Source organism: Adiantum capillus-veneris, chromosome 27, assembly GCF_014529385.1.
Source record: "Adiantum capillus-veneris isolate H3 chromosome 27, ASM1452938v2, whole genome shotgun sequence".
Lineage (NCBI taxonomy): Eukaryota > Viridiplantae > Streptophyta > Polypodiopsida > Polypodiales > Pteridaceae > Adiantum > Adiantum capillus-veneris.
Genome location: NC_140957.1, coordinates 106,473,370 through 106,487,585, shown reverse-complemented (window position 1 = coordinate 106,487,585; position 14,216 = coordinate 106,473,370). Strand labels below are relative to the sequence as shown.

General features: G+C 47.9%; 1 non-coding gene across 1 annotated transcript; it reads left to right on the top strand.

The window, feature by feature from the left end:
• The first annotated feature begins 230 nt into the window (after positions 1-230).
• LOC147422508 (25S ribosomal RNA) lies at positions 231-3,547 on the top strand. The gene has a single exon (XR_015186902.1). It is a non-coding gene; the product is annotated as a 25S ribosomal RNA (ribosomal RNA).
• Positions 3,548-14,216: the final 10,669 nt, after the last annotated feature.

Sequence of the window (14,216 nt, the reverse complement as noted above, 5' to 3'; positions counted from 1 at the left end):
GTGCGACGGATGTGGCTGTCCGAGCGTGTCTCCCCATCCCGTCCCCACCTTCTAGGGGGGCAAAAGCGGCGCCGCGGTCGGTTGAAATGCATCGATGGCACCACGTGACGATCCCGCTGCAAGGGTGGTTAATGATGTTTGGGAGGCACGTACGCCCTCCGTGGGGATCGACTTCTCTGGACGGGGCGTGACAGTGCCGGTTGTGTCGAGAAAGGGCTTTCTTTATGCACGAACCTCAGATCAGGCAAGGCTACCCGTTGAGTTTAAGCATATCACTAAGCGGAGGAAAAGAAACTAACAAGGATTTCCCTAGCAGTGGCGAGCGAACCGGAAACAATTTGAAAATCGTGCGGCCTTGCCATGTGAATTGTAGTCTGGAGAGACGTACTCTGTGACGGACCAAGCCCAAGTCCCCTGGAAAGAGGCATCAGAGAGTGTGAAAGACCAGTTGAGCTTGGACCCTATCGCTCCACGAGGCGCCTTCGACGAGTCAGGCTCTTTGGGAATGCAACCCTAAGTGGGTGGTAGATTCCATCCAAAGCTAAATACGGACAAGAGACCGATAGCGAACAAGTACCGCGAGGGAAAGATGAGAAGGACTTTAAAAAGAGAGTTAAAAAGTGCTTGAAATTGATGGGAAAGAAGCGAATGGAGGCCTTCGGTGTGCCCAGTCGGATGCGGAACGGCATGAGCTAGTCCACCACTCGATGCGGGGTGTTGGTCAGCGTGGGCTGGCACGACAAGATCAGAACGGGCTTTTGTTGGCTCATCTATGCCGTCGCACCGATTGAGGAATGAACATGCACCACTCCTAGTGGCCTTTATGCATGTGCAAGCTCGAGATGCTGACGTTTTGGGCTTTGCATCCGACCCGTCTTGAAACACGGACCAAGGAGTCTAGCATATAAGTGAGCTAGTGGGTGGCAAACTCACCGAGGTGCAAGTAACCTGACAGGTGGGATCCCCCTTGTGGGGTGCACCATGGACCGACCATAATCTTTTGTGAAAAATTTGATTGGGAGCGTACATACTGGGACCCGAAAGATGGTGAACTATGTCTGAGTAGGGCGAAGCTAGAGGAAACTCTGGTGGAGGCTCATAGCAATACTGACGTGCAAATCATTCATCAGACTTGGATATAGGGGCAAAAGACTAATCGAACCACCTAGTAGCTGGTTCCCTCCAAAGTTTCCCGCAGTTTTATTAGGTAAAGTGACTGATTAGAGGCATCAGGGGTGAAACACCCTCGACCTATTCTCAAACGTTAAATAGGTAAGCAGTCGAGGTTGCCCTACTGAACCCCAGTGCGGAATGCGAGCTCGAAGTGGGCCATTTTTGGTAAGTAGAACTCACAATGCTACGGGATGAACCAAAAGCCAGGTTACGGTGTAGAACTTTGCGCTATCTTAGATCCCACAAAGGGTTTTGATTGATTAAGATCGCAGGACAGTGGTCATGGAAGTCGAAATCCGCTAAGGAGTGTGTAACAACTCACCTGCCAAATCAACCCGGCCATCGAGGTGAGTGCAAGGACTCAATGAGTAGGAGGGCGTGGGGGTCGTGGTGCAGCTTCGAGCATGAGACCGAGTGAAATGGCCCTTGGTGCAGATCTAGGTGGTAGTAGAAAATATTTAAATAAGAACTTTGAAGACTGAAGTGGAGAAAGGTTCCATGCGAACATCAATTGGACCTGGGTTAGTCGATCCTAAGAGATGGGGCAGTCATGTGTCAAGGGTGCAATGCGTGCCGTTCATTGAAAGGGAATCAGGTTAATATTCTCAAACTGAGACGTGGTGATGGACAGCAACGTGACCAAATCTGGAGACGCCGACAGGGGCCACGAGAAGAGTTCTCTTTTCTTTTTAACACCCAGCCCACCCTAAAATCGGATCACCCGGAGATAGGGTCCAAAGGCTCGTAAAGCACCACAGGTCTCGATGTCCGGTGCATCCCCAACGTCCTGTGAAAATGTGGAGGAGCAAATCCCGATTACGCACGATCGTACTCATAACTGTATCAGGTCTCCAACGTGAACAGCCTCTCGTCGATAGAACAATGTAGGTAAGGGAAGTCGGAAAAACGGATTCGTAACTTCAGGAAAATGATTGGCTCTCAAGGCTGGGTCTAGGGATCTGTAGTCCGACATCGGAGACTGTCGAGGGTCTGCTCGAGCTACCCCAACAGCGAGCGCAGGCCTCCGCGTGCCCACTGGCTGACAAATCGTAGAACGTCATCCCTCGTACGGTGGCCCTCCCCAGGCGGTGAAAAGCCCTCTCAGAACTGGTACGGACAAGGGGAATCCAATTTTTTAATTAAAACAAAGCATTGCGATGGTCCCCACGGATGTTGACACAATGTGATTTCTGCCCAGTGCGCTGAATGTCAAAGTGAAGAAATTCAACCAAGCACAGGTAAGAAGCGGGAGTGACCATGACTCTCTTAAGGTAGCCAAATGCCTCGTCATCTAACTAGCGATGCGCATGGATGGGGTGAACGCGAATCCCATTGTCCCTATCTACTATCTAACAAAACCACAGCCAAGGGAACGGGCTTGGAAAAAATCACCAGGGAAAGAAGACCCTCTTTAGCTTGACTCTAGCGACTTTGTGAAATGACTTGAGAGGTGTAGAATAAGTGGAAACCTTTGGTGCAATTGAAAAACCACTACTTTTAACCTTATTTTACTTACTCCGTGAGGTGGAGGTGGGGCTCTACCCATGATTTTGATCTTAAGGCGCGCTTGTGCGCCAATCTAGGTGGAAGACATTGTCAGGTGGGGAGTTTGGCTGGGGTGGAACATCTGTTCTAAGATGAGCTCAACGAGAACAAAAATCTGGTGTGGAAAAAAAGGGTAAAAGCTCATTTGATTTTGATTTACAGTACGAATACAGACTATGAAAGCATGGCCTATCGATCCTTTAGTCTTTCAAAATCTGAAGCTAGAGGTGTCAAAAAAGTTACCACAAGGATAACTGGCTTGTGGCAGCCAAGCGTTTATCGCGAGGTTGCTTTTCGATCCTTTGATATCGGCTCTTCCTATCATTGCGAAGCACAATTTGCCAAGTATTGGATTGTTCACCCACCAATAGGGAACGTGAGGTGGGTTTAGACCGTCGTGAGACAGGTCAGTTTTACCCTACTGATGAGCGGTGCCGCAATACTAATTCAACTTAGTACGAGTGGAACCGTTGATTCACATAATTGGTCATTGCGCTTGGTTGAAAAGCCAGTGGCGCGAAGCTACCATGTGTAGGATTATGACTGAACGCCTCTAAGTCAGAATCCATGCTAGACGCGACGCTCTCTACCTCCCCGGTTGTTATCCGACTAATAATAGGGACTCCTATGCATCCTTGAGAGCGTGTGTCAAGAGCCTCCCCCAGGGTGGCGGAAGTGGCTGCCTTGGGGGCTCTGAATGGCAATTCCAAACGATTGGGGAGATAAATCCTTTGCAGATGACTTAAATATGTGGCTGGGTATTGTAAGTGACAGAGTAGCCTTGCTGCTACGATCCAGTGAAATTCAACCCTCTATCTCACCCATTTGTCCCCTCCCCGCTCCACATCGTGGGGTTTGCAAATAGGCGTTAGCCTAGACACTAAATTGAGTGTGATCCCCCCCCCCCCCCCCAACACACAGACACACACATATACACACACGCGCATGCGCCTAGACTAGTGTGACAATGGAGAACTGGACAAGCGTCTCGTAAACTTGAGTGCAGCTCCCTACTCTACATCGTGGGGTTTTCAATGGGCCTTAGCTTAGAAACGTCCAGTGGGGCGTTAGCCCATCCCCCGCCCCTTCAGCAATGTGCCATGCCTATCTCGCTCTGTTGCGCCCTAAGCACACTCCCCATGGATCTTGTACAAGTACCCATGGCCTTCTCTTCATGTGTGTGGTGCAGTCATAACAATGTTAATACACCGGATCCCATCAGAAATCCGTAGTTAAGCGTGCTTGGGCCAGAACAGTAGTGGGATGGGTGACGTCCTGGGAAGTCCTAGTATTGTACCCTTTCTTTTGAGCAATCCCATCGTACTCGATAATAGGTTGGGAGCATGTGGTATGGCATTATTTGTGCCACCCACTAAGCATCGTGGATGACCCACCCCCCCCCCCCCACTCAACGGTGCACTTTTTTGTCATCTTAGCCTAGACATGCCCTTGGTGGGCGTCAGTGGTGGGTGCGACCCCTTTGTGGCTGCGACCCATCAAGTTGGCAAATTTTCATCTGCTTCTCTTGATGCGTCCGACACCTCCTCTCTACCTACGTCCACGGCCTCCCATCGACCGGCCGTCCTTCGCGGCCGCGATCCGTCAAGGATGGACATTTTGGACGGCCTCCCTTGATGCGCCTGTGGTTGACCTGTCGACCCACCTCCGCGGTGTCTCTACTTGCGCCTGCATCCTCCCGTTGATGGGCTATCGTCGTCACTCGAACGCCTCCTCCGTCGACCCTCCTGGTGTCTCTGTTCGTGCCCGCGTCTTCCCGTTGACGGGTCGCCGTCACTCGGACGCCTCCCCCTCCGGCCCACCTCCATGGCGTCTCTATTTGTGCTCGGGTCCTCCATGGTCATTGTCGGCTTCTCCCGATGCACCCATGGCCTCCGTGACGACACATCCCCGTGATGTCTGTGGCGCTCGCGGCCTCTCGTCGATGGGCCGTCATCGTCACTCGGACACCGCGAAGGTGGGTGAGGGTTTGGAGGCCACGGATGCGGAGGCAGCGGGTCGTCATCGTCTTTCGGACTCTGCCTCCACGGCCCCGACCCGTCACGTTTGCACATTTTGATCGGCTTTCCTTGAGGCGTCCGTGGGCTTCCCACGGACTCACTGCCTAATTTTGCACCCAAGGTGTCCCCGTCTTAGGTGCGTCGATGGCGTGCGTGGCTGTCTTCTTCCCTAGTTACACCCGTGGCCTCCGCCGATGGCATCTCTCACTCATGCACCGACGATCGTGGGCATCGGGACGTCGGTCGTGAACGATGGCAACGCGGCTTGGACGGCGGGACGTTGAGCATGGGAGGGCTACTTGCCTCTCTTTGAAGGGGAATCCACTCCCTTGTTGCCGCGGCCTCCCTCCTCTCCGCGTCGTGAGGCTCATGGCTCACGGGGCGCTCCCGGGATCGTGGGGTTCACGTTCTCAAGACCGTGGGGCTCGTGGCTCCCCCCATCGCGGGGCTCACGGCGCCCCTCCCCTCCCCTCCCCCTATCGTGGGGGTTCACGGCTTGGGACATATGCCGGGGCACGCAGAATTGTGTGCAACTATAAGGGTAGTGGTGCTCGGTGGAGACGTGGAACGGGGCGGAGGGCGCTGAGGTGATGAGTCCCCCGCACCCCTCTTGTGATGTCGGATGCAATCCCCCCCCTTGGACGAGTGCCAAGGCTACCCCCCTCCCCCCCCCCGCGGATGGGCTTGGCTACTTTTGGCCATTTTTGGGTCTCATGAGACTCGGTGCGCTCGGGGTTGCCGTTGGGCTCGGTAGGGGATGAGTGACGGTGGGCCATGTCCCGGGCCGGGGCATCGATGCTGGTGAGCTCCCGCTTGGGCCACGGCGTGATCAAGGTATGCGGCGGGTCTCTCCCCGGCGCCGCGAGCATGTGTGCGCGGCTTGTATCGATACAGAAGGTCCCAAACCCGAGTGCCTTAGATGGAAAGCGTGCGACGGCCTGAAGCCGACGGCGGAGATGGGCTTTGTCCCGTCCCAGTGTGTGAGTAGGTGCATTGCCCTCAACGGGACAGTGCTCGACGCGAGACGGGGGAGCGATCGGACGGGTGCGGCCCTTGTTCCTCACCCTGGCTTGACCTTGGGGTGTTGCATGCAAGACGACATGGACGACGCTAGAAGCGTCGCCCCCGTGGCTCCTTGCGGGGAGGTGGAGCCGCGTCCATGGGAAGGTGAGCCGGCTCCCGGTCGTCGTGAGGCCCTCGGACCTTAATCCCCCCTATGTTTTCGGGACGAAGACGATAGAGATGGACGCGATGGCCGTGTGCACTCGGGCGACGACAGGTTGTTCTCTTGGAGAACGGGGACTCTCTGTGGCGACACACGTTTTTGCCTCAGGCCTCGCGGCCATACGCACTCATTATCTTTACAAAAGGCCCACAGTATCTAGCACTAAGCTTCTTGCATTTATCCACTGAAAAAGAGCTACGTGAATTACAAATCACCTTCTTTTCTTTCTCGTCAAAATTCCCTTGTTGCTTGAATACAAAGCGGCTACTATTTTCTTCAGCATGAGATCTCTGCATGTCTATTCAGCACGGAGGCAGCTCAAAATAATTGTGTAGGTCCATCTTCTCACGGGTGTCTGCTATGTCTCCTTGACTTGTCAAGAGATGTGTTTCTCTTGGTAGCATTGGTATATGTATTACATGGCCAGCATGGTACTCGCAAGCTCTAGAGTCTGTTTCTCCAACCATGTATTTCTTTGGTCATTGTATCCTTTAAGAATTTGGACGTCGGCATCGACTCTAGCTTTTGTTTGATCCTCCTCGTCTTGGGTGTGGTTTTGACATCCGTCACCTTTCCAATAATCATCAAAAAATGTTTCGTATTCTTAGTAAAATTCTCTTGTGTTATGCCATTCCTGACACTTTTTGCAAGTTTTCTTCTCATGTCATAATGCTCTATTATTATGAGGGCACGTAGGCCTGCCCAATTTTTGAAACCATTAGTATTAAAGAGAATCTTGGAGGATGCTTGGTTTGTGTTCAAGAGGAAAAGGGTAAAGAATTCAAAAGCAAAAGGAAATCTCTCTCTTCGTGAGTTTGCGCGTATTTTGAGATGCCAGCATAGATGAAGGAAATGTAGTGCGAGGTCGGGCGGCAAGGCAAGTGGATGGGGGTCACTTTATCGTGATATTTGATGCTCTCTTTCTCTCTCCTCTCTCTCTCATGCTCGCCTGTAGGATCTTGTGCTCTCTCTCTCTCTCTCTCTCTCTCTCTCGTTTGTCTACATCAGTTGCATGGAGGGCGGATCTGATGCTGATAGGGTGTTGTCAAATGGCGGTAGGGTGATGGAGCGCATGTGCAGGTCGGCTTTGATGCCTGGGCAGAGGCTGTGCAAGACTTGGGGAGCAATTTTGTTGCACAATGGTGCAGGGAGATGAAATGGGGAGAGAGAGGGCCTCGGGTGGAGGTGCATGCATACCTTCTCTCGCTTTCAATGGATTGCCTGCACGAGAGAAATGTTATGTCTCGAGGCAATGGAGAGAGAGAGAGGGAGGGAGCCTTGGGTGAAGGCACATACTGCCTTTTGCTTAAAATACCAAGGTGAGTAGTCCAAGAGTCGTGAAGCAGCCATGAAATGCGAGATGGTAACGTATTGATGTGTGTTGATAGTTAGAGAGAGGCTAGGTGGTCGTCATGGTGGTAGCCAACGATCAGCATATGGTGATAAGGAGAGGTAGGGTAGGACGGAGTGTGTGGGCTATCTCCATTGTGAATGCTATAGCTGTGGTGCAGCTTATCATCACGAGGTACCCCAAGTGCTACTGCAATGGGGAGCAAGAAATGAAGTGATGGTGGGAGAGCCACCTGTTGTACAACAGGGCACACACCCATTTTGTGGACAAGGAGGTAATGGAACCCATGGAAAGGTCAGGTCGAGCGTGATGATGCACAGGGGGAGGAATTTACGGGCTAGAGGACTGTGCGATTTTGGGGGGGAGGGATTACACACTGCAGACTAGCGAATGCAGGTATGGCAAGTCACATACGAGATGTGTCAATAGCTCGAGGCTTCGAATGGGGAGATTCCTTGGGAATGTTGGCGAGAAATTAATGGGTTTTAGCAATCTTGACCGAGTAGTAGTAGAGATCTATATGATGCATTTGAAAATCAATGCATTGCAGCATTAAAATTTCATGTTTACAATAATCGGGCTTATTGGATATACTCGACATATTTGGGTCCAAACTCATTTTCATTAACTAATTTCAAGGGAAGATTCCTTTTGGACTCAAAACTCAAAGGCATAACTCGGATGCCTCGTCAGCAACGCCGTCCCCCCAAACGGGCTGCCATGGAGTCCTAAGTCCCGCGCCTCCTCTGCTAGGGACATGTTCCAAAGCCAACTTCGATTCAAGTAGTGCATTCCCACTCCATGCCCTTTGCGTTCGCCACTTTCCGCAAATACTGTATGCTTGCTGCTCGGGAGAGACATGATGGCCTGCATTCGACCTGGCCGGCTTTGTACTAGCGAGCATGACTGTGTTGTGCTCCATGTTCTGATCCGGGCCTTTGCAGAAAGCATTCCTCTCTGTCCCTCTCTCTTTCTCTTCGCAGTACCGCTCAAGTCCGCCCCTCCACACTTCCTTTTCCATTGTTGATCATCCCATCTAGATGCAGTCGCCTTCTTCGATCTTCCAACTCGATTCGGCATCAAACAATGGATGGGCAGTGTCCCCTACACCTACAAGAATGCCCTCATTTGGTCGTTCAACACAATTCGAGAACCCTTGCTTGGCTCTGATTGGAATCTTACCCTTCGTAGTGATAGCCGTTTTTTCGACTCTCATAAAATCTTTTAAGAATCCATTTCATCCCAAAAAAAACACCCTAGCACATTGACTAGGCTCGCTTTTTCATTGTAAATAGTGTGCGTGCGTTTAGGGTTTTTATCACATTCTTTTTATTAAATCATTGAGCAAGTCATTGGGCTAGGAGACAAAAAAATAAATTTATAATATTACGGTCCTCTTTATATATAAATATTTTCTATCAAATAAAGGACCTAAGTATAAAGGGTTTTTTTCAATTTTTTTGTATTTATATAAATATATATTCCTAGGTGTGTGTTATCAGCCCGAAGTATGCTAGCTTCCATCGCGTGTCATTCCTTATACATATTTTATTATCATTCTATCCCTTAAGATCTACTCACAAGCTTTGAAAAACCTTTATGTGACTTCATCGTAAAAATTCACCAATAACCTTATCGGCTCCGTCATATTTTTTTCCATCCCTCTTAGCTAAATATTCACAAGTAAATAGATTTCATCTTCAAATAAATTACATAAATCACTCAAAGTAGAGAATAATTGAGTGTCCCTTCCCTCATGATTTTCCTCTCTTCATTTTATATATTTTTTGCCACCATGCATCCCATGTGTCCATTTTTCATGACTAGTTAGCCTATCTTTTTATCCCACAAGTATATATCATATTTGATACTTATCCTATACCATACATGTGTGAAGCTCCTTGGCAATATTAGGTCATGGTTGATGTATGGAGGGCTCACTTGGAAAACTACAAAGGAAAAAGAATCAAATAGTGGCCCACTTCAAGCTTTATTAGGTGCTGCAGGGACAGCTTTTTGCTCGAATTTTGGCACCTTCTTATGATCCGAATTTGCGGATACTTCCAAAAGACAAAATGTAGCTCGTGAGCTAAAGTATTTCTCGTAATGTTTTCAGAAATTTTGAAGTCAAGGGCAATTTTACATGAAATTTATGGCCGACTTCAAAACCGCCACCTCATACACCAAAAAATCTTCCTATTTTCTCTCACCCTTTCACACACCTATTCACTCTTACACACTCCTCCCTCTCCTTTCCACTCCCAAACCTGCAACTCCCATGTCCTATTTCACCTCTTCACCATTGCCACTTCTCTCACAGCTCCATAGCCTTCATCCTCCATTTCTACATCCCTATGCGCTCCCCTTTCTCTCTACATATATGTCCATATTACCATATCCTCTTCAGCTTTCTAAAGAACTCCAAAAAATCAGCAAAAATCCAAGGTTAAACTCTGCAAATGAAGGCTTTTATCAAGAATTATCCAAGGTTTCAAGAGTGTTACGAAATAAAACGTAGCTAAATAGATAATTGAGTAAATTACTTAGTGGAGAGAGACAGATTTATATACACGAGATTATAGAGTAGAGAGAGAGAGAGAGAGAGAGAGAGAGAGAGAGAGAAATTACACACGATATACGTGGTTCACCCAATGTGGGCTACATCCACGGGAAAGCATCCACTCAATGGCTTTAGTACTTCAAAACAAGAAGTAGTTTACAAAGGGATTATACCCTTAATGGAGCTCCGGCCTTGCTTCACTCTCACCACCTCACACTCACCTTGTTGCATCAACTTCACACTATGAAATGTGTGTAGAACTGGCCTCCTTTTATAGGCCACAAGGGCTGCCCTCTCTTATGAGAGACAGCCATGTGTAGCCGCCCTTGTGCGAATAAGTCCAAATCGGACCCTCCAATCCGCCCATGTGTGGCCGCCCTTGAGAAGACAAGTCCGCTTTTGAATTTGGCCACCGGCCATTGAATTCAGCCACCGGCCACCGGCCATTGACTTCCGACCACCGGCCATCGGCCATTGACTACCGGCCACCGGCCAACCGACCGGTTGTTTTCCAACCACTTTCTAGCCGCCGTCCGGCCATAATATTCCGGCGAAAAAGAATATTCCGGCGAAAAAAAAAGTCTCGGGGGCGGAGGCCCCCGAGGCCTTTAAAGTTGCCCCTGATTCTTGTCCGTGAAAATTTTGGTTTCCGGTGAGTGATTTTCCTTCACGCACGATGGCTTCTCTTCATAATGGGGGCCTTACAAATGTGTGCTTTTACCACAGAAAATTACAAAGGGTAAATCAGGCTCCATACTTAACAATCTACCACTTGGAGACTGATCTCCAAACCAAACCTGTGACTGCTTTCCATTCTGGCTTCTTATCCTTGAATGCCGATTGAAGATGAGGAAAAGCTCAACTTCTCCTTCTTGACCACCTTTGTAAACATGTCTGCAGGATTTTCACTTGTATGCACCTTTCCTAGCTTTAGTTGTCCCTCTTTCAAAAGAGTGCGTATGAAGTGATATCTCACCTCAATGTGCTTTGTCCTTGAATGAAAGGCTGAGTTCTTTGCAAGCGCTTTGGCTATCACTGTACAAGACACAATTGTCTTGTTTGAATCCAAGCTCTTCTAAGAATCTGTGAAGCCACAGAATTTCTTTGCTTGCCTCCGTCATTGCTACATACTCTGCTTCTATGGTAGAAAGTGAAACCACTTTCTGCAGCTTTGAAGCCCAGATTACTGTTGTGCCTCCAATCGTGAACACATAGCCAGTAGTGCTCCTTCGAGTATCTTTGTCACCTGCCATATCTGCATTAGCATACCCTTTTAGAAAAATATCAGTTCCTCCAAAATACAAAGCATTTGTTGTTGTCCCTTTTAGATACCTAAGTATCCACTTCACAGCTTGCCAATGCTCTTTACCTGGGTTGTCCATGAACCTACTCACAACTCCCACTGCATGTGCAATGTCTGGCCTTGTCCAGACCATAGCATACATTAGAGAACCTACCGCTGCAGCATATGGAACTTTAGACATATAGGCTATCTCCTGTTGTGTCTTTGGACACATATCCTTCGTTAGTTTAAAATGACCAGCCAAAGGTGTAGAAACTGGTTTTGCATTTTGCATTGCAAACCTTTCTAGTACCTTCTTGATGTAATCTTCTTGAGATAGCTTTATTGTCTTCTTCGTCCTGTCCCTTGATATTTTCATACCAAGTATCCTCTTTGCAGCACCTAAATCTTTCATTGAGAAAGATTTGGACAGCTCCTCTTTTAGGTCTTTGATGTCCTGCATGTTAGCACTTGCAATCAACATGTCATCAACATACAACATTAGGATGATGAATTTCCCATCTCCCAAATTCTCCGTGTAGACGCAGTGATCCGAGTTGCACCTTGTGAATCCATGATCCAACATCCATCGATCAAACTTCAAGTACCATTGTCTTGATGCTTGCTTTAAACCATACAGTCTCTTCTTTAATCTGCAAACCATTTTCTCCTTACCTTTTACTTCATACCCCTTTGGTTGAAGCATGTAGATTTCCTCCTCTAAGTCACCGTGAGGGAATGCCGTATTTACATCCATTTGCTCGAGATTTAGATCATGAGCAGCCACAAGGCTTAAGACAAGCCTAATTGAGTTCATTTTTACAACAGGAGAATCTGAGATCAAGAGATGGTTGAAGGAAGGAACAAACCTTTCTGGAGGTCTACTTGCTCTTGTAGATCTTCGGGGAATAGGTTGAGGCTCCTCATTTGGTTGACGTTGTTGCACATTGTCACCGTTTGCAGTCCTTGAGTCTTCACCGTCCTCAAGCTCCATGTACTCATCACCTGTTTCTTTTGTTTGTTTTCTTTCCAAGTAATCTTTGTACATATTTTGTTCGTTAAAAATTACATCCCTACTCCTTAAGATTTTACCATCTTCAGGATTCCATAGGCGATACCCAAAGTCTCCTTCTCCATAGCCAATAAAGAAACACTTTTTGGACTTTGCATCTAACTTTGATCTTAGGCTTCTATCTATGTGCATGAAAGCCTCACACCCAAACACTTTGAGAAATGCATAATTCACCGGTTTACCTGTCCATGCCTCTTCTGGAACTCCCCCATCCAATGGCGTTGAGGGTGACCGATTGATTAAGTACACAGACGTACTTACAGCTTCCGCCCAAAGCTCAAGCGGTAGGCCTGCATGTAGCCGCATGCTTCGTGCTCGTTCCATGATTGTCCTGTTCATCCTTTCCGAAATCCCATTTTGTTGAGGTGTCCTTGGGGTTGTCCTTTGTCTCCGAATGCCATTGCTAGCACAAAATCTTTCAAAAGCTTGGCTGCAATATTCGCCTCCATTGTCGGATCTGAGGCATTTAACCTTGGTACCAGTTTCATTCTCCACAAAGGCTTTCCACCTTTGAAATACGGAAAATACATCGGATTTATTCTTCATGACATAAACCCATGTTTTTCTAGTCACATCGTCTATGAATGTTACATAGTACAATGAGCCACCAAGTGATGGTGTACTTGCAGGACCCCAAACATCAGAATGAACCAACTCAAGTTTTTAATTTTTTCTTTCATTTTCTGATTTTTGAAATTTTACCCTCTTTTGTTTACCATAAACAGAATCTTCACAGAACTCTAAGTCCACTTCTTTCAAACCTGGTAGAAGCTTCTTTGTTTGAAGGATTTGCATTCCTTTGGCACTCATATGCCCAAGTCGGTAGTGCCACACCGCACTGTCAACTTTTGTAGTTGCTGCACAAGCTGAAGGTTGCGTGTTAACAGTACACAAGTAAAGTGTACCGACTTTTTCACCCTTGGCAACCACCAAAGATCCCTTTGAGATCTTCCCCCGTTTGTTTCCGAATGCAATGTTGTGACCTTCATCGTCCAATTGTCCTATAGAGATCAAATTTTTGCGAAGAGAAGGAACATGCCTAACATCTTTAAGCTTCTATTCATTTTCGTTAGCAGTTTTGACAGAAACTGTACCTTTGCCGACAATCTCACAAGCTTCATCATCTCCCAAGTATACATACCCAAAATTACCTTTGGTGTAGTCTTGGAAATGTTGCTTGTGTGGTGTCACATGGAATGAAGCCCCGGAATCTACTATCCAAGAATTAGACACATTGTCTAATGAGAGAATTAGAGCATCTTGCTCTACTTTACTTGCCACATTGGCCTCCGATGTTGGCTTGTTGTCTTGAGACTTTGTCTCCTTCTTCTTCTTGGACCAGCAATCCTTCTTGATGTGGCCCTTGTTGTCGCAGTTCCAACATTCAAGAACTGACTTTGTGCGTGACTTGCTCCGCCTTGAGCGATCACGACCCTTTTGGTTTTTGAACCTCTCCTTAAGCCTTCCTCTTGTTTCCACTGATAGTGCAGCACTTGATGATTCTCCTGTGCTTCTCCTTCGCATTTCCTCGCTTAGGAGAACACCCACAACATCATCAAACTTAAGAGTATTTGTGCCAGAGATAGAATTACTTACAGCCATCACAAGGCTGTCCCAACTATCCGGTAGAGATGATAGTATAAGGAGAGCTCGCACTTCGTCATCGAAATTGATTTTCACTAATCGAAGTTGACTTATGTTTGTGTTAAAGTCATTTAGGTGTTCTGCAACTGAACCATTCTCTGTCATCTTTAGATTGAACAAGCGCTTCATAAGAAATACCTTATTGGATGCCGATGGTTTCTCGTAGAAGTCGTCAAGTGACTTCATCAAGTCCTCCGTGGTCTTCATCTCCGAAACATTGAAGGCCACCGTTGACGCCAAGCTTAACTGGATTGTTCCCAGTGCCTTTCGATCAAGGACAATCCATGCTTCATCTGCCATTGTTGCGAGCTTCTTCGGAAGTCCGCCTACTGGCAAATAGAGGTCC